This window comes from Monodon monoceros, unplaced genomic scaffold (genome assembly GCF_005190385.1).
Source record: "Monodon monoceros isolate NGI ecotype Baffin Bay Population unplaced genomic scaffold, NGI_Narwhal_1 Super_Scaffold_3, whole genome shotgun sequence".
Lineage (NCBI taxonomy): Eukaryota > Metazoa > Chordata > Mammalia > Artiodactyla > Monodontidae > Monodon > Monodon monoceros.
Genome location: NW_021703780.1, coordinates 30,561,050 through 30,588,023, shown reverse-complemented (window position 1 = coordinate 30,588,023; position 26,974 = coordinate 30,561,050). Strand labels below are relative to the sequence as shown.

At 36.5% G+C, this 26,974-nt stretch overlaps 1 protein-coding gene across 8 annotated transcripts in view; it reads right to left on the bottom strand.

The window, feature by feature from the left end:
• Nucleotides 1-26,974, bottom strand: part of SUPT3H (SPT3 homolog, SAGA and STAGA complex component) — a 389,529-nt gene that overhangs the window by 233,685 nt on the left and 128,870 nt on the right. The window lies entirely within an intron of this gene.

Here is a 26,974-nt window from a genome sequence, read left to right as displayed (position 1 = left end):
GCAAAAAAAAAAACAAAACAACAAACAACCCAACTTAAAAATGGGCTATAGACTTGAATAGATATTTCTCCAATGAAAATAAACAAATGGCCAATTTCAAATGAAAAGATGCTCAAAATCATTAGCCATTAGGGAAATGCAAATAAAAAAACATGGAGATACCACTTCAAACCCATAAGAATGGCTATTATCAACAAAATGGAAAACAGTAAGTGTTGGCTAGGATATGGAGAAATTGAAAATGCTGTACATTGCTGGTGGGAATGCAAAATGGTGCAGCCACTGTGGAAATGTGCATGATATGTAGACACCACCTGAAACTGAACAGCTGTAGTGTTATAGTCCCCTTCTGGAACATCCCTGAAAGACACTGGTAAAGGGAAATCCTCCCAGTGCACAGAACTTACAGCAGTGCACTTAGTTGTTTACTTGAAAGAAGAAGTAGTTAGATGTGTAATTTTATACTGATTCATGGGCTATGACCAATGAGTGGCTAATGGTAAGGGACATGGAAGGAGTATGTTTGGGAAGTTGGGAAGTTTGGGGAAGAGGTAGACAGATGTCTCTAAATAGGCAAAACAACAACAACGTGAAGACGTCAACTATATTTCAATTTAAAAAAACTAAGAAAAAAGTGAAGGTATCTGTGTCTTGTGTGAATGCTCATAGGTGACCTCAGCAAAGGAAGACTTTAACAATCAAGTGGATACCATCAGCTTTTCCCGAATCGCCCCATCATTGCCCAATGGGCTATGAACAACAAGGTGGCTGTGGTGGGAAGGATGGACTTCCACTCACCAAGGCCACTGCTGAGTGTCCATCTGTCAGCAGCAGAGATCAACACTGAGTTCCCTATATGGTATCATTCCCCAGGGTGATCAGTCAGCTACCTGGTAACAGGTTGATGCCATTAGACCACTTCCATCATGGCAGTGGAAGTGTATTATTCCTACTGGAATAGACACTCTGGATATGGAACTGGCATCCCTGCATGCAATGCTTCTGCAAAAATTACCATCTGTGGACTTAGAGAATGCCTATCCACTGTCATAATATTCTATACAGCATTGATTCTGATCAAGAAACTCACTTAACAGCAAGAGAAGGGCTACACTGGGCCCACACTTATGGAATTCACTATTCTTACATGTTCCCCACCATCATGAAGCAGCTGGTTTGACGGAATGATGAAATGGCCTTTTGAAGACTGAGATACAGTGCCAGCAAGTTGGTAATACCTTGTAGATCTGGAGCAAGGTTTTCCAGAAGACTATACAGTCTAGAACCAGCATCTAATATGGTGCTGCTTCTCCCACACATAGAATTCACAGGTCTAGGAATCAAAGGATAGAATGGGAGAGGCACCACTCATTACTACTCCTAGAGACCCACTAGCAAAATTGTTGCTTTCCGTTCCCATGGCCTTACGATTTACTGGCCTAGAGGTCTTAATTCCAGAGGGAGGAATGCTTTCACATTTATGCCATTGACACAATTATTCCATTGAAATGCAACTTAAGACTGCAGCTGAGTCACTGTGGATTCCACATGCTTCTGAATCAACAAGCAAAGAAGGAGTTACTGTGTTGGCTGGGGTGAGTGATACTGACTACCCAGTGGAAAATAGACTGGTACTCCACAGTGGAGGTAAGAAAGAGTATTTCTGGAATATAGGAGATCCCTTAGGACGTCTCACAGTACTACCATGCCCTACCATGTGATTAAGGTCAATGGAAAACTACAACCCAATCCAGGAAGGACTACTAATAGCTCAGATCCTTCAAGAATGAAGGTTTGGGTCACTCCACCAGTTAAAGAACCACAACCAGCTGAGGTGCTTGCTGAAGGCAGGGGAATACAGATTAGGTAGTGGAAGAAGGTAGTTATTAATACCAGCTACAACCATATGACCAGTTATAGAAAGAGGATTGTAACGGTCATGAGTATTCCCTTATTTTGTTATGAATACGTTTGTGTGTGTGTGTGAATGTGAGTGTCGGGGAAATATCTGTTTCCTTCCCTCTCTTATTCCCTCCTCATGTAACATAAAATGTATTGGCCTTACAGTATTTGTTATTCATTTTACATCATAGTATTTAAGCTAGGAACACCAAGGAGCAGTATAAACATCACTCAAGGACTTGACCTCATCTTCTGGGGACGGGGTTAGCACATTCTCAGTTGTGTGCTGGATAGCTATCACATTAGGCAGAACTATGACCTTGTTACTGTCTTTATGTGGAGACTAAGTATAGTTTAAGGAGATATGGGTGCCCAAATTGATACGGGTGTGGTTAATTTTACGGCTCAGTTTGACTGGGCCATGGGGTAGTTAACATTAGTTTGATATGTATTTGCAGGTATTTATGCGTGAGATTAACATTTGAATCCGTAAACTGGGTAAGGCAGATTACCCTCTCCAATGTGGGTGTGCCTCATCCAATCTATTGAAGGCCTGAACAGAACAAGAGGAGGAGTAAGGGAGAATTCACCCTCTGCCTATCTTCAAGCTGGGACATTGGTCTTTGCCTGCCTTTGAACTCATTTTGGGACACCATCAGCTCTACTGCTTCTCAGATTTTCATACTGTAGTTTTACCCTCCCCTCATCACATTTTATGTTGTTGATTTCACAATGTACATCTTTTACCTTGTGTATCATTAACAAATTATTGTAGTTATGATTATTTTTACTACTTTGGTCTTATAACCTTCATACTAGATGTATAACTGATTTACCCACCATTAAAACATTTGTGTATTCTGAATTTAAGCAGTGGAATTTGTACTTTTATACATGTTACTATTACTGACTAGCATCCTTTCATTTCAGTTCAAAGAAGTCCCTTTAACTTTTCTTATAGGCTAGTCTAGTGCTTATGAACTCCTTCAACTTTCACTTGTCTGGAAAATTCTTTCTCTCTCTTACAGTTCTGAAGGATAACTTTGCTGGGTATACTTTTTTTGGCTGCCAGGAAAGCAAGAGCAAAACATGAATCTATTAGGGCTTCCCTGGTGGCGCAGTGGTTGAGAGTCTGCCTGCCGATGCAGGGGACACGGGTTTGTGCCCCGGTCCAGGAGGGTCCCACATGCCATGGAGCGGCTGGGCCCGTGAGCCATGGCCGCTGAGCCTGCGCGTCCGGAGCCTGTGCTCCACAACGGGAGAGGCCACAACAGTGAGAGGCCCGCGTACCACAAAAAACAAACAAAAAAACCCCATAAATCTATTAATATAATTAACTCCATAAAATATGAAAATAGAAAAACTATATGATCATATCAATAGACGTAGGAAAGTCACTAAACAACCATTCACGACAAAAATTTTAGCAAAGTACAACTAAAAAGATTTTCTTTAATCTGATGAAGAGAATCTACCAAAAACCATATAGAGAACAACATACTCAGAAGCATTCAAACCTTTTGAAATTCAGACCAATATAAGGATTCCCACTATCACCACTTTTTTTTTTTTTGCGGTACGCGGGCCTCTCACTGTTGTGGCCTCTCCCGTTGCAGAGCACAGGCTCCAGACGCGCAGGCTCAGCGGCCATGGCTCACGGGCCCAGCCGCTCCGCGGCACGTGGGATCTTCCCGGACCGGGGCACGAACCCGCGTCCCCTGCATCGGCAGGTGGACTCTCAACCACTGCGCCACCAGGGAAGCCCTATCACCACTTTTAATCAATATAATACTTAAGATTACAGCGACAACATAAGGCAAGAAAAGGTTTAAACTATATAAGTATTGAAAAGAAAAAACTAAACTGTTCTTATTCACATATAATCTGAGTATCTACACAGAAAACTCAAAATAATGGGGAGACAAATTATTTCAAATAATAAAGGAAGCCAGCAAGTTTTTCAACTATAAGAGCAATCTAAATATCATCAACACAAAGGCAGAACTCATTGAAACAGACAGCAGAGGGGTGGTTACCAGGGGCTGGGAGTGGGGGAAACAGGGAGATGGTGCTTAAAGGGTACAAACTTCCAGTTAGAAGATGAATACATTCTGGGAATGTTACATACAGCACAGTGATCATAGTTAACAGTACTATACTATACACTTAAAAGCTGATAAGAGAGTAAGTCATAAATGTTCTCACCGCAACAATGAAATGGTAACTGTGTGACATAATAAAGGTGTGAGCTAAAGCTATGGTGGTAATCATTTTGTAATAAACAAGTATATCAAATCAACATGTGTACTCCTTAAACTTATACAATATCAATCATATCTCGATAAAGTTGGGGAAAACAGCACACAAAGATAGAAAATGCAATTAAAAATATATAAATTGGCTCTAAACTTTACGTGAGAGAGTCAAGACCCAAGAATAGTCAAGACACTTTTGAAGTACAAAGTAGAAGGAGATTTCCTACAAGAATTATTATAAAGCCATAGTAATTAAGGTAGTGTGGTACTGGTGCAAGGAAAAACAAATAAACCAACAGAACAGAAAGAGAATAAAAAGTCCCCATCAGAGAGTAAACTCCACAATGGCAAAAATCTTGTGTTATGTTCACTGACATATTCAATATTTAATTCTTTGGGCTGCCGGAACAAAGTTTCTCTTCCATTATTTTAAGTTAATTTAAATGGCACCAAAGAAGAAGTACAAAGTTATCAAAGGGAAATAATTGACTCAAACATAAAACAATGAATGCAATTCACATCTCTAGTGAAAAGAATACTTTAAAATACTTCTTATATAAAATGTACGAATAATTACCAAGTTTTACCTCAAGCTTTTATATACTTTTCTATTAAAAATAATCATTAACATAAACATGTAAAGTACTTAAAACCAGCTAAAGATATAAATACGGATGGGATTTTGATTAGTATATTATTTTAATTTTCAGGGTTGTTAGTTCTTCAGCTTAAATTTGCATTTTTTCTCATATTACTTCTGCTAAGTTTATTTTCCCAAATGCAGAAAGCTAGATATTGTCTTAATGGTTTCTGGAAAATATAAATGAAAGCCACTGTACCTAGCCATAGTCACCTCTTTTTGCTCTGCAATGTATATAATATTTTTAAGTCACTTAAAGACAAAATCCAGGTAATTGGTACTTATACATATCTTTTGATTTCCCCTCCCCCCATTAAACACCTATCTTATTACTCACTGATGCCTTGACTGATTTGTCTTGGGTCTATTCCCAACCAAAAAGGTCTGATGCTCAAACCCTTCACATACTGCCTAGATGACTGTAACAACACCAGTACTGCTGGACCAGCTTCCACTAAAGGTCTTTCAGGAAACGTTCCTGAAAAAGTTGTCCCTCCCCTGGTCTTCTGCAGTAGCTTCGTTGCTATAACACACAAGACTCTATTTTAGTTATCATGTAACTTTGATAACTATGGTCACAACAAGTAAGTCCAGAGCATTCTTGCTGGACTCCACTTAATCAAGACAGTGGCACAGCTACTTATACCCTATCCTCTCACCCAAACAGGATTGGTTTTATTCAATTCCAGGATCAAATGTTTCAGTGATCACTAGGGCAGCCGACTGTGCAATTCCCTTGTCAAGTGCATAATGAAAGTAAGAAATAAGCAAGACTATTCATGAAGTGAAGTTATACTTCTTATTCTGTACACTTAGAAGAGGATGTATGCTGAACGAAACCATGGGATAATGTTCCAAAAATTCTGCTGAACTTACCACTAAGCCTTTCAGTATTTTTGGGTGCTATGTGTAAGCCTAACAGTCTAAAATTGGGAGATAGCCTTTACATAGACATCTGTTAAAGTAAAAAGAAAAATCTATTAATAGAAAGTACAGAGTAAAACAGAGTAAGACCTAGTTACAGAAACATTTCCAAAACACAGAAAACAAATTTTTAAAAATACACACTGAATATTACTACTCACTATGCATTTCCAAAAAACAACAAAACTTCATTTCAATAGTTTCTAACCTCAGTTAAAAAAGAAAATAAAGTTTTTTTAAAAAAAGGAAGGAAGATGCTAGGTATTTGCTATCTTACTCTCTATTGAACCCCTATTTGACATCTTTAGTTAGTAATTTATGCCTAGATGCTTCCTGAGTATGGTGACACACTTTCAATGTCTCTGGAAATTCTGACACATTATTCTTTATCAGAATCTTTTGCTAACCTCCAGATCCTATGTAAATGTATATATCTGATGATGTATCTACCCACAGACCCATTCTTCATACATCCACTTAACCAACTGTTGAAAAGAAATCAATCCCAAATTCTATTTTTTAAAATAATTATAATAGACTTCATTTTTTAAAGCAGTTATAGAAAAAGTGAGTGGAAAGTACAGAGAGGTTTCATATATCCCCTCATCTCCCTCCATGCCCAGTTTCCTATTATTAACATTTTGCATTAGCGAGCCAGTATTGATTGATACGTTATTATTAACTAAAGTCCAGAGTTTACATTAAGGGTAACTCTGCATGAGTTTCTCTATTGGTTTTGACAGATGTATAATGATATGTATACACTATTACAGTATCATACAAATGGTTTCACTACAAATCCTCTGTGCTCTGCCTATTCATCCCTTCCTCCTTTGCAATCCCTGGCAATAACTCATCTCTTTACTGTCTCCATAGTTTTGTCGTTTCCAAAATGTCATAGAGTTGCAAACATATGGTATGTAGCCTTTTCAGACTGGCTTCTTTCACTTAGCATTATGTATTTAAGATTCCTTCATGTCTTCATGGCCTGATAACTCTTTCTTATTACTAAATGATATTTCACTGTATGGATATACCATGGTTTGTTTATCCATTTGACTACTGAAGGACATACTAGTTGCTTCCCAGTTTTAGCAATTCTGAATAAAGTGACTGTAAACATTCATGCAAGTTTTGTGTGGACGTAACTTTTCAAGTCATGTGGGTAACTAGCAAAGAGTGTGTTTTTTGTATCATATAATAAGAGTATGTTTAGTTTTGTAAGAAACTGCCAAGCTGCCTTCCAAAGTGTCTGTACCACTCTGCATTCCCATCAGCAATGAAGGAGAGTTGCTGTTGCTCCACATCCTCTCCAACACTGGGTGTTTGGGATTTTAGTCATTCTAATGGCTGTGTAGTGCCATTTTTTTTTTTTTTTTTTTTTGCGGTACGCGGGCCTGTCACTGTCGTGGCCTCTCCTGTTGCGGAGCACAGGCTCCAGACGCGCAGGCTCAGCGGCCATGGCTCACGGGCCCAGCCGCTCCGCGGCACGTGGGATCTTCCCAGACTGGGGCACGAACCTGTATCCCCTGCATCGGCAGGCGGACTCTCAACCACTGTGCCACCAGGGAAGCCCTGTGTAGTGCTATTTCATTGTTGGTTTAAGTTGCAATTAATTCCTTAATGATGTATGATGTTGAGCGTCAACCCCAAATTCTTTTAATGGCTGTAACTGTAAGAAGAACAAACTTTTCCAGTAAGCATATACAACACGTGTATATTTTTCTCTTTTTAAATCATACAAACATACGTGTGATATTAGTACAAAAACACTGTATAAAACAAAAGAAATTTCAAAGGAGGTAAAAATGTATCAAACAATATTTTTAAATAAGTATTATTTTCTTTATTGAAATGAGAAAACTTTTTTGATCTGATTAAATACATATATATAAATTATTAGCATTACCAACACTCCCAGTTTGCCTGAGACAGGGATTTTCCAAATTATTTTCTACCAAAGAAATCGGCCTAATTAATACTAAAAGGTCATGACATATTTCTTTATCAAAAAAAAAAAAGCCAGAAAATTTTCTTAAGGGAATGAATGAATAATACATAAAATGTGTATACTATTTACTTTCAAACAAATACCCTATTATTTTTGTTCTAGGGTCCCAAAAAAGCACCTGGGGAATTTGACCCTTCATTTGGAGACAATGCCTTTCCATGCTGTTCAGTTGAGGACTAAGGCAGGGTACTCAGTGCAGGAGGATTAGCAACCCAGCTGAGTCTCCTTGTAGTCACTGCCTCCACTCCAAGAAGAAACGGCACCAGCTGAATGAGAGGCCAGAGATGCGAGCTGAGAATAAACAGATACAATTCGTATGGCCAGTATCCAATTAGGAAGATTACAATAATGCAGCGCCAAGTCTCACTGCATCCTGGTCATCAGCTACAAAGAAGAGGCAATCAGCTATGATGAAAAGAAACGAGACTGAAAGTTAGATGACCTGGTTCTGGTTCCTACTCTGTGACTAAGTAGTACTGTAACCTCGGGCAAGTAGCATTTCTGGGTACCTCAGTTCCTCCACAATGAAAGGAGGGGACTGGATTCAGTGATTTTAAAGATGTGCTTTCAGATATTTATTCTGGGTATGCAAGCAGCTATAATCCTTAAATCCCAAAAACTTTTGTCTTCAAGAATTATAAGAAAATTATATTTTAAGAAAATCACTTTTATAACTCTTGTAAGAAAATTAAATCTTACTAAACTGAGTAAATTGGGCAACAGTCATGAAATTAAGAAAAAAATTTAATGGGTAACGCAGAATAAAATAAACAAATAAAAACAATTAGAGGAAGAGCAATAAAGCTAAATTTATTCCTGTCCTATATGTGGAAATAATTTCCAAGAAACATTCCACTGGCCTCTAAAAGACATTAAAAACAAAACAAAACAAAACAAGATAGTGCCTGTACTTGGAGAATGTATCACAGAATTCTATATTATTCTTCTTTAGTATATTTGACAGGGTCAGCTTTTGAGTCTAAAATACTTGTTTTCAAATTTTCAAGCCCTGATTAAGAACACAGTGGAAGGACTGAGTACGTTTTAATTAAAGGGATTCTTCAATTAAAGAGATCCTTTCACAATGTATATCAAGGCATCACATTGTACACTTTAAATAACTTAACAATTTGTCAATAATACTTCAGTAAAGCTGGGGTGTGGGGACAGAGTCTGAAAAAGAAGCCAAGGAAGTAAGTTTAGTAAAAATCCATGACAGAGAGCGTGCTAGAACAGTCCTGAAGAACACAAGGCCAACAAGCAGATCTGCTCATAAAGATCCAGGAACTAAACATAAAAGGACAAAGAGACATTTCTTTACTACCTTGTGTGCGTCTTCTTGGATGCTGAGTTGCTTTCAGTACTTACCACTGGCTATAAACTCTAATGTGGTTAAATTATTCTGGATACTGTGGTTAAGTAATTGCTGTGGTCTTGGGAGCTAGTAACTGATTTTTTTTTTTTTACTTCTGGTTTTCTGAACATTTTCTACCTCAGGTAATTGATATTACTTTGGAATGGACACTGTGACTACTGCTTGATGTAAGAAGGCCCTGGGTGACTTTCTGTCCCCAAAAGAAAGTTTCCTTATTCTCTTAAAACCACTTCTTTGATTATACTTTTATAGGCTAGGTATTACTATAATACCCAGGAATTTCTCCTAACTGGAATTAGAGTGAATAGCAGGCTGGAGACCTAGCATACACTCCAGTCAGCTAACCTGGTACTAGACAGCACACGCAAACACAGACATCATACTGTTTATGTCATTCTTACCCAATATTTGTTGAGACTGATTTACCCTCTGTCCAAAGGGGAAAAAAAGTACAGAAGTTTGACCATGAGCAGTCATTTAAGGTAATCAGACAGTCATAAACACATGCAAATTCTCCTTACTCTTCAATTTTTAATACCACTAACCTTTGCAACTCTATGATTTTATCTACCTGTTTTCCAAAGGAAGAAATGAATTCAATTAGCAATGGCTCTGAGAAAGCCAAAGTGACAAGTAACTTAAAATAATTAAATACCTAAGACAATAGCCAGGACATGGAAACAAGCTAAGTGTCCATCGACAGATGAATGGATAAAGAAGATGTGGCACATATATACAATGGAATATTGCTCAGCCATTAAAAAAAACCCGAAATTGAGTTATTTAAAGTGAGGTGGATGGACCTAGAGTCTGTCATACAGAGTGAAGTAAGTCAAAAAGAGAAAAACAAACACCATATGCTAACATATATATGGTATCTAAAAAAAATGGTTCTGAAGAACCTAGGGGCAGGACAGGAATAAAGACACAGACGTAGAGAATGGACTTGAGGACACGGGGAAGGGGAAGAGTAAGCTGGGACGAAGTGAGAGAGTGGCATTGCCATATATACACTACCAAATGTAAAATAGATAGCCAGTGGGAAGCAGCTGCACAGCACAGGGAGATCAGCTTGGTGCTTTGTGAACACCTAGAGGGGTGGGATAGGGAGGGCGGGAGGCAGATGAAAGAGGGAGGGGATATGGGGATATACATATGCATACAGCTGATTCACTTTGTTATACAGCAGAAACTAACACAACATTGTAAAGCAATTATACTCCAATAAAGATGTTAAAAAAAAAACCTAAGCCAACAGTTTTTCTAGATATGATCATTTATCTCATTGCTTGCTTGATTTTTCAACATCCATCCCCTGTCCTTTACTTTAGTATATATTCATATCTTACTAAAATGAACTTTGACAATATTTATAGAATTTTATAACCCTTTATGAAATAAGTATAAATATCTTAAGACATAAGAAAAGCAAGATTATGATTCCTATACACTAATGATGAAAAATCTGAAAGAGAAATTAAGAAAACACTCCCATTTACCACTGCAACAAAAAGAATAAAATACCTAGGAATAAACCTACCTAAGGAGACAAAAGACCTGTGTGCAGAAAATTATAAGACACTGATGAAAGAAATTAAAGATGATACAAATAGATGGAGAGATATAGCATGTTCTTGGATTGGAAGAATCAATCCAATCAATAGAATCATTGTGAAAATGACTCTATTACCCAAAGCAATCTACAGATTCAATGCAATCCCTATCAAACTACCACTGGCATTTTTCACAGAACTAGAACAAAAAAATTCACAATTTGTATGGAAACACAAAAGACCCCGAATAGCCAAAGCAACCTTGAGAAAGAAAAACAGAGCTGGAGGAATCAGGCTCCCTGACTTCAGACTATACTACAAAGCAACAGTAATCAAGACAGTATGGTACTGGCACAAAAACAGAAATATAGGTCAATGGAACAGGGTAGAAAGCCAAGAGATAAACCCATGCACACATGGTCACCTTATCTTTGATAAAGGAGGCAAGAATATACAGTGGAGAAAAGACAGCCTCTTCAATAAGTGGTGCTGGGAAAACTGGACAGGTACATGTAAAAGAATGAAATTAGAACACTCCCTAACACCATACACAAAAATAAACTCAAAATGGATTAAGGACCTAAATGTAAGACCGGACACTATAAAACTCTTAGAGGAAAACATAGGCAGAACACTCTATGACATCAATCACAGCAAGATCCTTTTTGACCCACCTCCTAGAGAAATGGAAATAAAAACAAAAATAAACAAATGGGACCTAATGAAACTTAAAAGCTTTTGCACAGCAAAGGAAACCATAAACAAGATGAAAAGACACCCCTCAGAATGGGAGAAAATATTTGCAAATGTAGCAACTTCAAAAGGATTAATCTCCAAAACATACAAGCAACTCATGCAGCTCAATATCAAAAAAACAAACAACCCAATCCAAAAATGGGCAGAAGACCTAAATAGACATTTCTCCAAAGAAGATATACAGATTGCCAACAGACGCATGAAAGAATGCTCAATATCATTAATCATTAGAGAAATGCAAATCAAAACTACAATGAGATATCATCTCAAACCGGTCAGAATGGCCATCATCAAAAAATCTACAAACAATAAATGCTGGAGAGGGTGTGGAGAAAAGGGAACCCTCTTGCACTGTTGGTGGGAATGTAAATTGATACAGCCACTATGGGGAACAGTAGGGAGGTTCCTTAAAAAACTAAACGTAGGACTACCATATGACCCAGCAATCCCACTACTGGGCATATACCCTGAGAAAACCATAATTCAAAAAGAGTCATGTACCAAAATGTTCACTGCAGCTCTTTTTACAATAGCCAGGACATGGAAGCAACCTAAGTGTCCATCAACAGATGAATGGATAAAGAAGATGTGGCACAGATATACAATGGAATATTACTCAGCCATAAAAATGATCGAAACTGAGTTATTTGTAGTGAGGTGGATGGATCTAGAGACTGTCATACAGAGTGAAGTAAGTCAGAAAGACAAAAACAAATAATGTATGCTAACACATATATATGGAATCTAAAAAAAAAAAAAGAAAAGAAAAGAAAAAGATCAGAAGAACCTAGGGGCAAGACAGTAATAAAGATGCAGACCTACTAGAGAATGGACTTGAGGATACGGGGAGGGGGAAGGGTTAGCTGGGACAAAATGAGACAGTGGCATGGACATATATACACTACCAAACGTAAAATAGATAGCTAGTGGGAAGCAGCCACATAGCACAGGGAGATCAGCTCGGTGCTCTGTGACCACCTAGAGGGGTGGGATAGGGAGGGTGGGAGGAAGGGAGATGCAAGAGGGAAGAGATATGGGGACATATGTATATGTATAACTGATTCACTTTGTTATGATGCAGAAACTAACACACCATTGTAAAGCAATTACACTCCAAAGAGATGTTAAAAAAAAAAAAGTTAAAAAAAAAGAAAAGCAAGATTATGAAATTATCATCACAATGCAAAATTTACAATACTGATGGGGAAAAAAGAGATATATTAATAAATACATTTGTTTAAAGTAAAACAAAAGTTAACACAGGGTAAAACTTTGAAAAAGCATTTAAATAACCTATCAATATTCATTACTATAGGTATTAATACTCAGTCAACAAATATTTACTGAGTACCTTGTATGCAACAGGTGCTACTCAGTTGCTTAGGATACATCAATGAACAAAACAGGTTAAAAAAAATGAGTGGAGTTTGCATTCCAATGAGGAAAGGATAAAACAAACAATATACATGATAAATTACTAAATAAGTGATTTATATGATAAAAAGATGACAGAGGAAAAAAGAAAACATAGAACAGGATCAGGAAATGGGAAGTGTGGGATAGGGGAAGGGAGGCAGTGTGAATATTAAAATGGACATTTATTAATTTTTATGTGTGAAAGAAACGGCTTTTAAGAAATAGGAAAGAGAAAAACATCAGAAAACTTGGTAAAAACCAAATACTCACCTAGGAAAGCTCATTGAGAATTAACAGAGCACAAGGCATGGAAATATGCTTCTGAGGAATTTTACAAAATTAGCCTAATATGTATATGAATTTCTTCTAACAATTCTAGGGCAATTTTTCTCACATATCCTACATTCCTAAGAAGCAAATAGCCCCATATTCAAACTCTAATGAACAGCAGCATAAAGCAAATGGTTATAAACACTCCTTATTTGAGGACAGAAAAGAGAATGAATGAGAAGTATACCAATCACTGCTTGTTAGATCAGGGAAGAACCTAAAAGATTTAGTCCATCTTGCTTTAAACAGACTGAAAATAAAGGTCGGAGAGGTTAAATAACCATCTCAGGGTCACAAATCAGAAGTTATTTCATCCATAATACTTTTTCTGCAATACCATGTTAAATGTGCAAAAACTGTAACAAATTAGACAAATTAACCTTAAATGCTCATTTATCTAAGATTATGATTAACAAAATAATATAAAGGAAACTCGGTTCAATTTGTATAACTAAATAATTTTTTAAAGCTTGTAGAGAGATATGTAATAACTTCAAGAAAGTTATTTTTAGTCCCTTAGGCCCTCAAAACATTAAAAAACACAAGGATTTAACTATCTTATTATTGCTGAAATTTAACAGTCAAAAATTAACTTTCTATAACATTGGATATAGACACAGTATAATCACAAATTTAACCCAAATTTTCAAGCACATTTCATAGACTGGGAATCAGAGATTCAAGAAAGTTAAAGAGATTTGCCCATGGCGTTAGCCATACTAAACTTCAGAATTACATGCTGTGAGATGATCACTTAGAGAGAGGAGAATTTTGCACTATACAGATATTTAGAAAATTAGCAAAATAGATAATTGTGAGCATACTATACCAGCACTTCCCAAACTGTTACCCAGAAAAATACTACTCCGTAGTTAAATAAATTTAGGAAATATATTTTATTCTCTAGATCTGCAACGCACGTTACTATTTTAGACACTCTGAAAAGTTCTGGAGGAAAGAAACTTTTGGTTTTCAAGGTATTTACTGTGTATATAATCATTTTTCTAAGCCCACTTAGTTATGAAGCACTGAAAATCAATTTAGGCAACACCGACATAAGCAAAGAGAGTCCAAGATGACTTAAAAACTTTAGTAATGGGATTCCAAATACACTGCAGCCTAAGGTGCTAGAAGGTCAAGGTTCTTCAGTTTTTTGTTTTCGATTTTTTTTGGCCACGCCACGTGGCATGTGGGATCTTAATTCCCTGACCAGGGATCAAACCTATGCCCCCTGCAATGGAAGTACGGAGTCTTAACCACTGGACTGCCAGAGAAGTCCCAAGGTTCTTCAGTTTTAAACAATGAGATGATGGTGGTGATAATAACAAGCAGTTGGTTTGTCTGATTTCTCCCTTACTCATTCTATAGATACTCATTGTGGTTCTATACGTTAGGCACTGAAATTTACACCAGCTGGGGCGTCCCTGGTGGCGCAGTGGTTGAGAATCTACCTGACAATGCAAGGGACACGGATTTGAGCCCTGCTCCGGGAAGATCCCACATGCCACAGAGCAAGTAAGCCCGTGTGCCACTACTGAAGCCCGCATGCTTAGAGCCCGTGCTCCGCAACAAGAGAAGCCACCGCAATGAGAAGACTGCGCACCACAATGAAGAGTAGTCCCCGCTCGCCGCAACTAGAGAAAGCCCACGCGCAGCAACGAACACGGAACGCATCCAAGAATAAATAAAATAAATAAATTTATTTAAAAGAAATTTACACCAGCTGAGAATTTTTAAAGTTATTACAAACTAAGGATTTTTCTGTAGCTCTGGTAAGCAGCCGCCAGAACCTGACTAAAGCTCAGCTGGATCACCTAACAGTGGCAGCTCCTCACTTCTGAAAGTCAATTAGGAACGGACTCAACTTGCCTCTGAGTATCAACCAATGCACATCAGTCTCATCTGAGTAACCTCTTGTCTACAGATGATGTCAGCCTCCAGAAAACACCAATCAATCCCTGAACTCCATGCTTCCTGAAAACTCTATGTAAGATCAGCAATCTTCCCTGCTGCGAGATCGTGCTTGACCAGCATATATCTTTCCTTTACGGTAATAAAAAATAAATCTAGTTTTCTCTATTTCAGATATTGAATGCTGAATGATGGTCTCATTACACTTTCACACAGTGTTTGAGAAAGACTGCTTTCACAACCCTGTCAGCCTAGCCCCTCCTCCTCTTTTCTCCCACTTTTTATTTTGAAAGATTTCAAATCAACAGAAAAATTGAAATTATGGCACAATGAACACCTATATATCCTTCAGCTAGTATCACCAACTGTTAACATTTTAGCACATTTGCTTTCTCACACATATTTATATAAGTGCATACAAAAACATATTACACACTACATACATATATACTTGGATCTTCATCTCTATTTTTCTTTGAACAGTAAATGTCTATTGAGTGTTTTATATGTGCCTGACATGAATTATGTCATTTAAACCTCTTAAAGACCCCATAACCCACTATCACTATGCCTATCCCTGCCCCTCTTGGAGAGACATTCCTTACAGTAAGTGAAGTTCTGTTTGCTAACTTCCATACACTGGGCTTAGTTTTGCCACCTAGAACTAGATAAAATATCAAATCTATCTTTTACATGATGGGTCTTCAAAAATGTGACAAAAGTTTTCTTAAATTTTTTTTCAGGTAAATAGGATCTTTTTTAAACAGTTTGAGATATTTATATACCATAAAATTCAGATTTAAAGTGTACAATGCAATGATTTTTAGTAAATTTAAAGAATTGTACCACCATCACCATAATCCAGTTTGGATTATGGAACACTTCCAAAAAGATGCCTCATGCCCATTTACAGTTAATCCCCATTCTCACCCCTATCCCCAGGCAACCATTAATCTACTTGAAGAAACCATGCACCCTCTCTCTAAAGGGGCGTATCCTTTTCCAATTACCACCACTTCCAATCCTCGCTTGAATCTGAGCAGTTCGGCATTTCCTTGGCCTAGATATTGGGGTCCTGCCCAAGATTTCATTTGATGAAGAAAGGTTCCAAAATTTTTAAATAAACAAAAGAAATGAAAACCTATAATTTAAGTGCTTAACAAGTCATAAGCCAAATATAAAATCCTGTAAGCTAAGAGATATCCTTGAGACTAAAGATTCACCAATCAACGCTTTGTGGGCCGGGAAGAGTTGAACCAACTATCAAAGCTGCCTTTGTCTGGACTATAGTTCTCCATCTCCTCCATAAGAACATCTTGTTGAAATTTTGTACTCTACTGCCATATTCAATCAGGAAGGGAAATTATTTTACTCAAGTATGAATTGTGAATTCATGTAGGTTCCTACTCATTCATTACAGATCTCAGAATTTTTATTGAGATTGATGTCAAATTCACAAGGGTGTAATGACTAGAAACCTCCCTTCCCCTGTCATTTTTTTAAATGAAGCAAACTTGTGCCAAAATTGTAACTTAATTACACTTCCTTAAATAGCATTCTAGAAAAACCACCTGGTAATAATTAATACCACTGCTGTAAATAATCTCTCTCCTTATGTACTTTTATTTCCAGGATTTAATTTATCACCCAAAACAATGGTTTCAGTCTCATATACTGTAATACTGACTAAATAAATCTGTAAATTAAAATATACGGAAAACAGTACAAAACTGTTATATTACCAATTAAGCAACTCAGAAATTAATTGTACAAATATTCATGCCTGCCAACAGGAAAATACATAATATATTCCAGTTGCAGTACATAATACATTCCATTTGCTCCTTCACAAAGGGCTTCAGTTTCAATCAGGAGATGTACAAGACAATTATCTTTCTAGAATATGTAAACTGGACAATGATAGGTCACTTTCGTTCTGAGAAAACTATGAAAAAGTTTACCTCTAGTTCCCACAATTTTCCTCAAATCAAAATAAAATTTAGTATGCCCAGAAAAAATGCATTTTAAGTCTTTCTTAAGAACATGGATAAAAAAGTGATAAAAGACGTTAAGACAATTATATATAACAATTCTACCAAGAATAAACTTATAGGATATAATAAATGATCTCTTGGTTTTAATTTAAAATTTTGGCATGTATAAATAAGACTCTTTCATAGATATTTACACACATTATCAGTGAAAGTCATGTGTTAATCTTTAAATTAATAACATTATGAAATTCTTAGTCTGTATTTCTAGTTGCTTACAACGAATAACGTGCAGTCTTCTAAACGTGTTAAAAATATTAAAACATATGCCATGTACCAACTACCAGTCTATATATTATCTGCATAAGGACTAGCTCCATAGTAGCAAATAAAAATAGTAATAATAATTAATATCAATAAAATAGAAGTTAATACCTAGGCTTAGAACCATCATAGAATCCTACAACTTTCAAACTCCTTTGCTTTGTATATAAAAACCTTAGAAATCTGGCTTCTGCCTTCAGTTCTGGCCTTATTTCCAGCCATGCATCCTTTGTTCCCATTTGACATACCAAAAACTACCTGAAGATAGCTGACGATACAATGAGCTTCATATCTTCTGGCCTTTGTATGTGATGTTCTCTCTGGCCTTTGTTTCTTCTTTCACTCAACTAATTCCTCCAAAATTTAGTTCAAGGGGTACCACCCTTGGAAAGTTTTCCCTAATCCCTAGTTTAATTTAGATGCTTCTCTGTGGTATATTGCATTGATAGCCCTAACTCTTTACCACACACTATATCCATTCCCATTGCTAAGTAACTTCAAGTGTCTTCACGCTATAACTCTGAACTCAATCATGTTGTATGCTTTGGCCAATAGGATGTTAGCAAGCAGAGGAGAGGCTAAGAAGCACTGAAGCATTTCAAGTTGTGCTCCTGCACTCTGCCACTGCCATGAAAATGTGCCCAGGCTAGTACGCTGGCCAACTAAAGACACACGGAGTAGAGATGAGTCACTCCAGTTCTCTCAGTCGAAACACCCTAGATCGATCAGTCAGATGACAGAACCCAGTCAAGACTGGTAGAGCTGCCTAATCTACTATCGCAGACACATAAACACAAATGCTGAGGTTTTACCACTGATGTTTTATGGCTTTTTGTTATGCAGCACTATTGTGGTAGTAAATAACAGATCCACCCTCCTAGATGCTTCCACAGCACTTATAGCACATATTTATTACATCACACGTTTATAGTGACTCATTTATCTCTTCTCCCCTAGACTGTAGAGGAGAGAGCATGTATTATTTAAATTTGTATTCTCAGCATTTAACACAATGCCAGTTGCATGAAATATATGTTTGTGAAAATAAGGGGGGAAAGGCGGAGGGAGGGAAGGAAGTAAAGAAGGAAAGAGGGAGGGAAAGAGGTGAGAAAGAAAGAATCAAAAGGACTGTCGTGTTGAAGAAGAAAACATTCTTAAGGAAAAACATACAGGCGATGAAGGACAGCTATTTCAATGGGATTTACCTCCCATCTGATTTCACTGGGATCTCAGGTTCCAAGGGGTCTTCTGCCCTGTGGGGCACACACACTAAATACTGTTAGAGCAGATCAAAACCTTAAAGCACATAGATAGCTGCCTCTTAGATTAGAAAAAATATCTACAACTCATGTGACTTGTGAATACGTTGTTAGCAGGAAAGAGCCAGTAACTGTAGTACTCTGGCCGACAGCATGGGGTGGCATTACATTATGCAGTAGAAGATACCAGGGCAGAGAATCAAAGGGTGTACGTTCGAAATCTTAACATTTTCACATGTAGACGTAGCAGGCAGAACTGCAAAGACGCCAAAGGAAAAGAGCCCCCATTTTTTTTCTCCTGTAAACCCATACACATATACCACTGCTTCTACAAGTTTGCCTCTACCTAGAAGGCCTGGCTGTACTCCCTCAACATGCCACCACCTTTTATCACCTGTTTAATACCATTATATCTTTTAAGGTCTTGATCAAATGTTTCCCCTTCTATGAAATCATCTCTAACACCTATCCAAAGAAGAACAAATTATACCCTTTCAAATCTGTACACACATATTTATAGCATAAGAATACTACATTAGTGGTAATTACATGATGGTAGAGACTTGATCTTTTTCATCATGAAATGAAACAGCACATAGTGGAAACTCAATAAATGTTTACTGAATAAAACAACAGCACAGGGAAAAAATGTTAAAAATTTTATTATAGTTGGTATGCTTTGGGGAACAGGTAAAAATTATTCAAAAAGTGTCAGATTATGATATAATTTTTTCACAGCAGCGTATATAAAAAAGAAAAGAAAAAAATCAATGAATCTGAAAGGGCATAAGATTTATAGTCACCATAACAACAGCAATGAGGAAAGTAACAGCAAATGATATTTATAATACATATTGAGAACTTACTATTTGCTAGACACTATTGAACTGATTTAAATGTCAAAATGGCCCATAAGGTAGGTACTATTATTTCCATTTTTACGCTTGAAGAATTTAACTAGATTATCCAAGGTCACACATTTAATGAGTGGCAGAAATAGGATTCTAACTCTCACCAGTCTAACTGCAAACTTTAAAAATCAACCCCCTGATTACTCTGTAATACTTTCACAGGAACTGAAAGGACCTCATACATCATTTACTTCAGTTTCTAAAACAATAAAAAATAAAATAAAAAATTTAAAATGGGGCTTCCCTGGTGGTGCAGCGGTTGAGAGTCCGCCTGCCAATGCAGGGGACACGGGTTCATGCCCCGGTCCGGGAAGATCCCACATGACGTGGAGCGGCTGGGCCCCCAGAGCCTGTGCTCCGCAACGGGAGAGGCCACAATAGTGAGAGGCTCGCGTACCGCAAAAAAAAAAAAAAAAAAAATTTAAAACGATGTAAGCATATATCCAATTCGGGTGCTTGCACTAGGTTGTTGGACGACAGATAAATTATGAATGACTTTTTGACAATTAAGTGTGGAACACATGGAAAAATAAACAAATGTATAACAAGCTACAATAGTTAAGTTTATAGGATTAAGAGGGAAAAAAATGGAGAACTGGAACATCAAAAGCGTTTCATATCAAGACCCAGAAAAAGAAATCTACTGGAAGGTTAAACAAAAAAATCTTCCAAGTCAAATGCAAATCAATGGCTTCCTCTCTATTTATTCAAATCGCTTATGACATGAAATTCATCTTTTAAGTCTCAAGAATTATCATAAATATTAAAAATGCATAACTGGGAAAATCCATGGCACCCTTACACATAAATCACAGATGCATATGCATAAATCATTGGGGTTCTGGAACAAAGTTCAGAAATCACCCTACTAATTAATGTAAAATTTTCCCGGACTAAAACTTGGTAAAAATTATAATTTAATGCAGAAATACTAAAACAGTAAGTGTAGGGTTAATTTCATCATACTAGATGTATTATAATAAAGATTACAGAGATTAAAATTGATACTTAGAGACACGCTGATTAATTAGTTATGTGATTATTATTATTTTCATAGTGAAATTTTCCTTGTAGCTTAAAGATACCAATACCATTCATATAACAAACGCAGAGTGTTTGATAAACAGAGAAAAATCCCAGAAAAATCTCAGCCCATAAGAATTTGGCTTCCCCAAATAACTCCAGGTTCCCACAGAAGAATTCGAGCTTGTTTTGTTGTGAACAAATTTCACATCTCAAACCCCTTGGCGAATTTCTGCTTAGCCTTTATAGACAGAATCCTCAGGTCACTCTGAGAGGGAAAAGGGGAAAGTGTAATGCTCCACGCCCTGGAGCCCAGAGGTCCCCAAGATTCAAACAAGTGTAACAATTTGTCTCCCTCAGTATTAATAAGGAACCAGAATATGAGATAACACAATCTGAGTTCTCTCAGCTTCAGGGAGCTCCGCCTCATTCGAAAGATTCACAAGGCTAAGAAATTATGTTCAGGTGATTGTCAAAATATATCTTTCACAGGTGGATGAATCGAAATAACATTTAACATTTCAAATCATATTGTTCATATTGTACTATTCAATTCCTCATTAAGTTCAGAGAGCTTGTTTCTACTTATAGATGTGTTCTCAAAATCCTAAGTGAAAAAAGTTAAGTGAAAGAGATGTTTCATTTTTTAAAAACCAAAGAGGAAAATAAACAGTGCCAGAGTAAGGAAACACTAATTTTCTATACACATAAGCTTCAACTTTAAAAAAGAAAGTGCCAAATTAATCTGTTTACCCTTATTATATTTTCACATAGGTATATTCGCTATATTTCACAGCTTTATTATGCTGTTAAAATGCAATAGTCTACAACAATCTATTCCAGATTGGGGTGAGAGAAGGGGATTGGTCAGGAAGTAGAAAACTAACAAGGTTGTCTGTAGCACTTTTAGTAAATGTTATAGGAATAACACATAACAGAAAAACCATGGTTCAATTTAGCATAACTACCTCAATTTTCTTAAACTCACATACGCTTTATAGTTAAAGCCCTTACACATTTTCTCTCTAAAAAACTTAATTTAAGAACAATTTGGCGGCACCTCTGGAATAAAAATAATATTTATATTTATAAAAATATTTATAAATGTATAAAATATTGATAGTTAAAATGTCTCTTTTTAATCTATTTGCTAAGAAAACAAAACAGCAGATTTTGAAAGGGTACTAAACCAGCCATCATTAATTTTATTCTGGCCACTAACTTCATCCCAATGTCTTAAGGCTAAATCACCACGCAGATAATTAAAAGAGCAAAGATAGAAGAGAGGGTTGCTCTTATCCCCATAAAAGAGTTTTGTTTTTAATTTTTGTGAAAAAGAAACAAAATGGGAGTACTGTTGGAGAGGAGTCACATCAGAAGGAGGTGTTTTTCAAATTAAACAAGGAGGAGCGCTTTGTGTGTATTTTCTTTCTAAGGTTAAATCACATTGAATACTAAACTCCCAGATCCAGTTGACAAGAATAATAATCAACTGCAGCTCACTAATTCTTCCATTTTGGACTGTGTATTATCGATGAAAGGTGGGCATTTAAGAGTCTATATGTGCTCTACTTTCAGCTTTATCATCAATATGTTGGAGGACCTGGGGTACATTTCTTTACATCAGCTAAATATTCTAGGTATGCTACTTAGTTGTCCAACACACTTATACATCTAAATTTACATATAAATTTGTTTAACAATATTCACTGAACCATAACCAGTCCTCCACTAAAGGCTGAGAAACACAAACATGAATAACACCAAGTCCCTGTGAACTCTAAAAATAATATGTAGCAACTGATAAACAAGCATACAAATAAACCAGTACAACTGTCCTTTTTATAGTCGAACATAAAATTATATTGATTACCTATTTTTTTTTTCATATGTGAGGCAGACTAACAGGTTGGGAATAAATTATTGGTAAACTTTTTCTATGGGAGGCCAGACTGTAAATATTTTCACCTTTGTGAGCCATGAGGTCTCTCTCGCAATTACACAACTGCCACTGTAGCAACAAAGCAGCCACTGACAATCCATTAATGAATGAAGAAGCATGGCTATATTCCAGTAAAACTTTATTAATGATCAGTAAAATTTGAATTTCACATAATTGTTACATGTCACCAAATATTATTATTCCTCTGATTTTTTCCCAACCATTTAAAAAGGTAGAAAGCATTCTTAGTTACACATGATGTACAAAAACAAGCAGCTGTCAAGATTTGGCCCTTGGGCCATAGTTTGCCAACTCTTGGTGTGATCAAGCACCAATACCAAATAATACATGAGTTTAGAGTGATTCTAGAAGGTACTGACCATAGCTGCTACTGGTGTTCAGAGAGGAGAAAGGAATAAGATCAAACAATCAAGAAATACTTCTTTGAGTAAGAAGAACTTGAGCTAGAGCCTGAGTTGATCTAAGGACAATGAGAACTCATTTATTGCAGCTTCTATCTAGTTAGTATACACGAGAAAGTGGTTCCACTCTGTGGAAAAAAATCATTATTTTGTCAAAACATGTAGTAAACAACAAGCGATTAAGCATCATACTGCTGTTTAAGCTATATGTACAGCTTACCAATTTTTGAAATATTGTATATTCACATTTAAAATAATAAAAAACAAACAGTTATGGATTATCAAAAAAGATATGTGGAAAAAAAGAAAATAAAAAAGATATGTGTAAGTCCTGAATCCCAGTACCTCAGAATATGACCTTATTTGGAAATAGGGTCTTTACAGAGGTAATGAAGTTAAAGCAAGCTCAATAGGGTGAGCCCTAATTCAATATCCTTATAAAAAGGAGGAATTTGGACACAGAGACAGATACACAGAGGGAGGACCAGCTGCAGACACAAAGGGAAAAGATAGCAGTGTGACTGGAGTGATGCATCTCCATCCTAAGGAATGTCAAGGACTGCTGGCAAACACCAGAAGCTAGAAGGGACAAGGAAGGATTCTCCCTTAGAACCTTCAGAGAGAGCATGGTCCAGTTGACACCTTGATTTTGGAATTTTAGCCTCCAGAACCATGGAACAATGAGTTTCTGGGGTTTTCAGCCACCCAGTTTTTGATACTTTGTTATAGAAGCTCTAGGAAACTAATACACAAAGTATTAAGGCTATTTTTCACTTTGTAAGACTATCATTACAGTACTCAAATAACACGTCATCATTTAATGAACAAATAAAATATTAAGTCTGAAATAAAATAAACTGTGCATTAAAATTGTCGCGTTAAAATTAAATGGACTTTCTTTGCATGATACGGCTACCAAACAAGTCATTCCTTGTTTTTTTGTTTTTCTTCAATACCTCAAACCAGATGTTCTTTGGCTAAGGTGGACATCTAACAAGCAGACAGAAAATCAGTCATACTTATTTATCTTGTTGCCTCTTGATGTCAGGTGAAAGTTTCCTGAATGAAGCAGCTGAGTAATTAAGTTGCTGCAATTAGGGATCCAGGTGTCCTCAATGTCCAAATGGCATATTTCTGCTCATTAGGCACAGTGTGCTACTGAGTAATTCAAGAAATGACCACCAAGGCCACCTTCTTTCCCAATGGGGGTAACATAAGCAACCAGGAAATTCATTTGGATCCACGTCAATACTTTTTTTCAAGATGGAGCTTCACATTAAAGAATAAAAGAAACCTTTTCCTCAAGCAAATAAAAGCATAGCTACCTTGCCCAGGAGCTCTTTCTTGCAGTAGTTATGCTATAACATTTTCTTTAAATGGTCTGTTAATGCTTTAAATCTGAGCACAAGCCATACTTCTTTAGGAAAAGAAATAATAATCAGGACGTTGTCTTGGATTGAGGCCACTCAGTAAAAATAAAGTCAGTCAGCAACATCAAGGCTACCACAGAGTTGTTAGATTGCCTTTTTGTTATTTTAAGAGTATACATCAATCATTTAACTTTGGCTTGTACAATGTAGAATATTTTAAGAGTTAAGAAGAACTCAAATTATAAGATAACACTTGTTATCTTCGTCCTATGTTTTAACAGAACATCTCTGAAAATGTGAGTTTACTAGGAATGTTAAAGAGAAAGCTGATGGATCTAGGCCAGATTTAGCTGTTATAACTCCTCATTTTGTTTTTCCTTCTCAGGTTTCCAATTTATACAAACACTTTATCTGGAAGTTTTTCTAATCTTTTCCCAATGTACTGTTTTCTATAATGTGTAGAATTAAAACAAGGTGGTAAGTTCCATCCAAGCCATTAACCATGGTCCCAAGATGACAATGACCTATAATGTACTAAGATAAGAAAAACTTCTTTGGGCAAACATTAGAGTCCAGGAAATGTACAGAAAGACCCCTGTGGTAGTAAATTAGTAGAGGCATACAAATTTGGAGACACAGATTCAATTTATATTTAAAGTAAATGTTAATATTTCTACAATCAATCAATAAAACTCATACTTGAGTTTAACAGTATTACGTTAAGATGTGGTAAGCGAGAACTCTACCTGAGACTAAATGTCACGAACACAACTACGTCAGTACTCATCACTGGCACATGACCAAAATCATCCATTCTCATGAATGACACCTTCAGCCCCTAGGGAAAAATGTCTCCACATTTCTCCAAACAAAAGGCTACTGCATCAGAATGCCACGAAAGTTTGTGGGTTGTGTTACTACTGACATGGGAAATGCACACTGCTCTTGGGAGTTGGGAGGATTAAGTGGTAGAAATGCTGAAGTTCTCAAATCTTTCTCTGAGATAGCATGAATGCAAAAGATTCTTGCATTACAAAGCACCATTTTCAAATAGTGCCAAGGATTCATTTTCTTGCTTCTCTTCCTGTTCTGATTTGTGATTTCAGGTATATTTATGATGACACATGGTACGTGTGCCTTCATTTAAATTCTTACTCTTTGCCCTACACGTTCTGGGGAGCAGGTTTGAGCAAAACCTGAATCAGATACATTATGGTTCAAATGAGGTATTATTTCTATCTCATTTCTAGCACAGATTTAACTTTTGGTAAGTAAAAAGAATAGAGTATGCTTAGAAATTCTGGATTAAAAATATTAAGAACTACTGACCCTAACCTATTCCAAAAAAAGTGGACATCTTTCCTGTTTTTAAAGATTTCCAGTAAAAGAAAGTCCAAAGCTGTATTACTGTTTATGTTAAAGTTTCCATTTTCAGTTTATTTGTATTTCATCCATTAAAAAAAATGTTTTGAAAAAGGAGATTCGCATAGAATGTTGGCCAAATTTTCAAAGAGATCCAAACACGATCTCTCAAAACACAAATTTACAAGTTTCTTAATGTCTCTGAACTCAAATTTGTGCATTTCAATGTCACTGAGGTGCCCAAATTCAAATTTCAGGGATGCTTATCAAGCATAGTAACTGAAAACTTGAACTAAACTCACAAGTGTGCAAAGAAGTGAATATCCATTGGAAAAAAAATCCTGATTTACAGGGTGGCCCATTTAAAACAGTTCCCATTTAATAATGTGGCTGTGTACTGGGCCTCTTTTAAATGGGCCACCCTGTATGAAGCTTAAGTCCAAGATAAAAAATGTCCTCCCTTGAGAATTTTTAAAAACCAAAAACACTGTAGGTTTAGTGGTTATTTTTAAGGTTTTAGATGGTTTCTTTGGACTCCTTTAGAACTGAAAAAAGATGGATACACATTTTAAAAATGAAATGTTACAACCACACATCTGTAATGAGAACCAGTGCCAGTGGATATTTTTAAAGCAAATTAAAACGGTCAACTTTTTTTTAACTTAGGCAAACAGCTGCTACACAAACAGTGCACAGTAACTACTTTTCAGCAAAAGTTCAAAAGGAATTTCCTAATGAAGATTTATAGGATGTTCTAGGGTTGATAATTAAAGGTTCCCCCAAACAGATACGAATGACAGCATCAGAGATGTGAGGGTTAAGGCACTGAGCATGCCTGTCCTCTAAGGGAGGGGCCTGGAATTGAGAATAAAAAAATACACAGTAGTTGCCACAAAGGGAAGTTAGGATGAAATAGACATGGAGCAAAGCTTTATTGTATATCTTTTCTCTACGGACTTCAAAGTGTTTTTGTAAGGTTCCACAGTGATTTCTAATGTTTAAATACCGCTATAATTTAACTTCTTCTCTTAAAAGGGGGAGTGAGAGGAGAAAAGGAGAAAAGGCTTGCCTGAAAAAAAATTACATTGATAAAAGAAGTTGTGGGCTCTGAAGACTCCGACTTACGTTCTGTACCTGTTTTTAGTAATGCTTTTCCCCTCCAAATCAATAATAATAATGGTAATAATAATAACTATGAACCCTCCCATTATACTAAGTGCCAAGTACTCTTCCTAGGCACCTGACATCATTAAATTATTTGATCCCTACAACAATACATGCTATGAGGTTGATACTG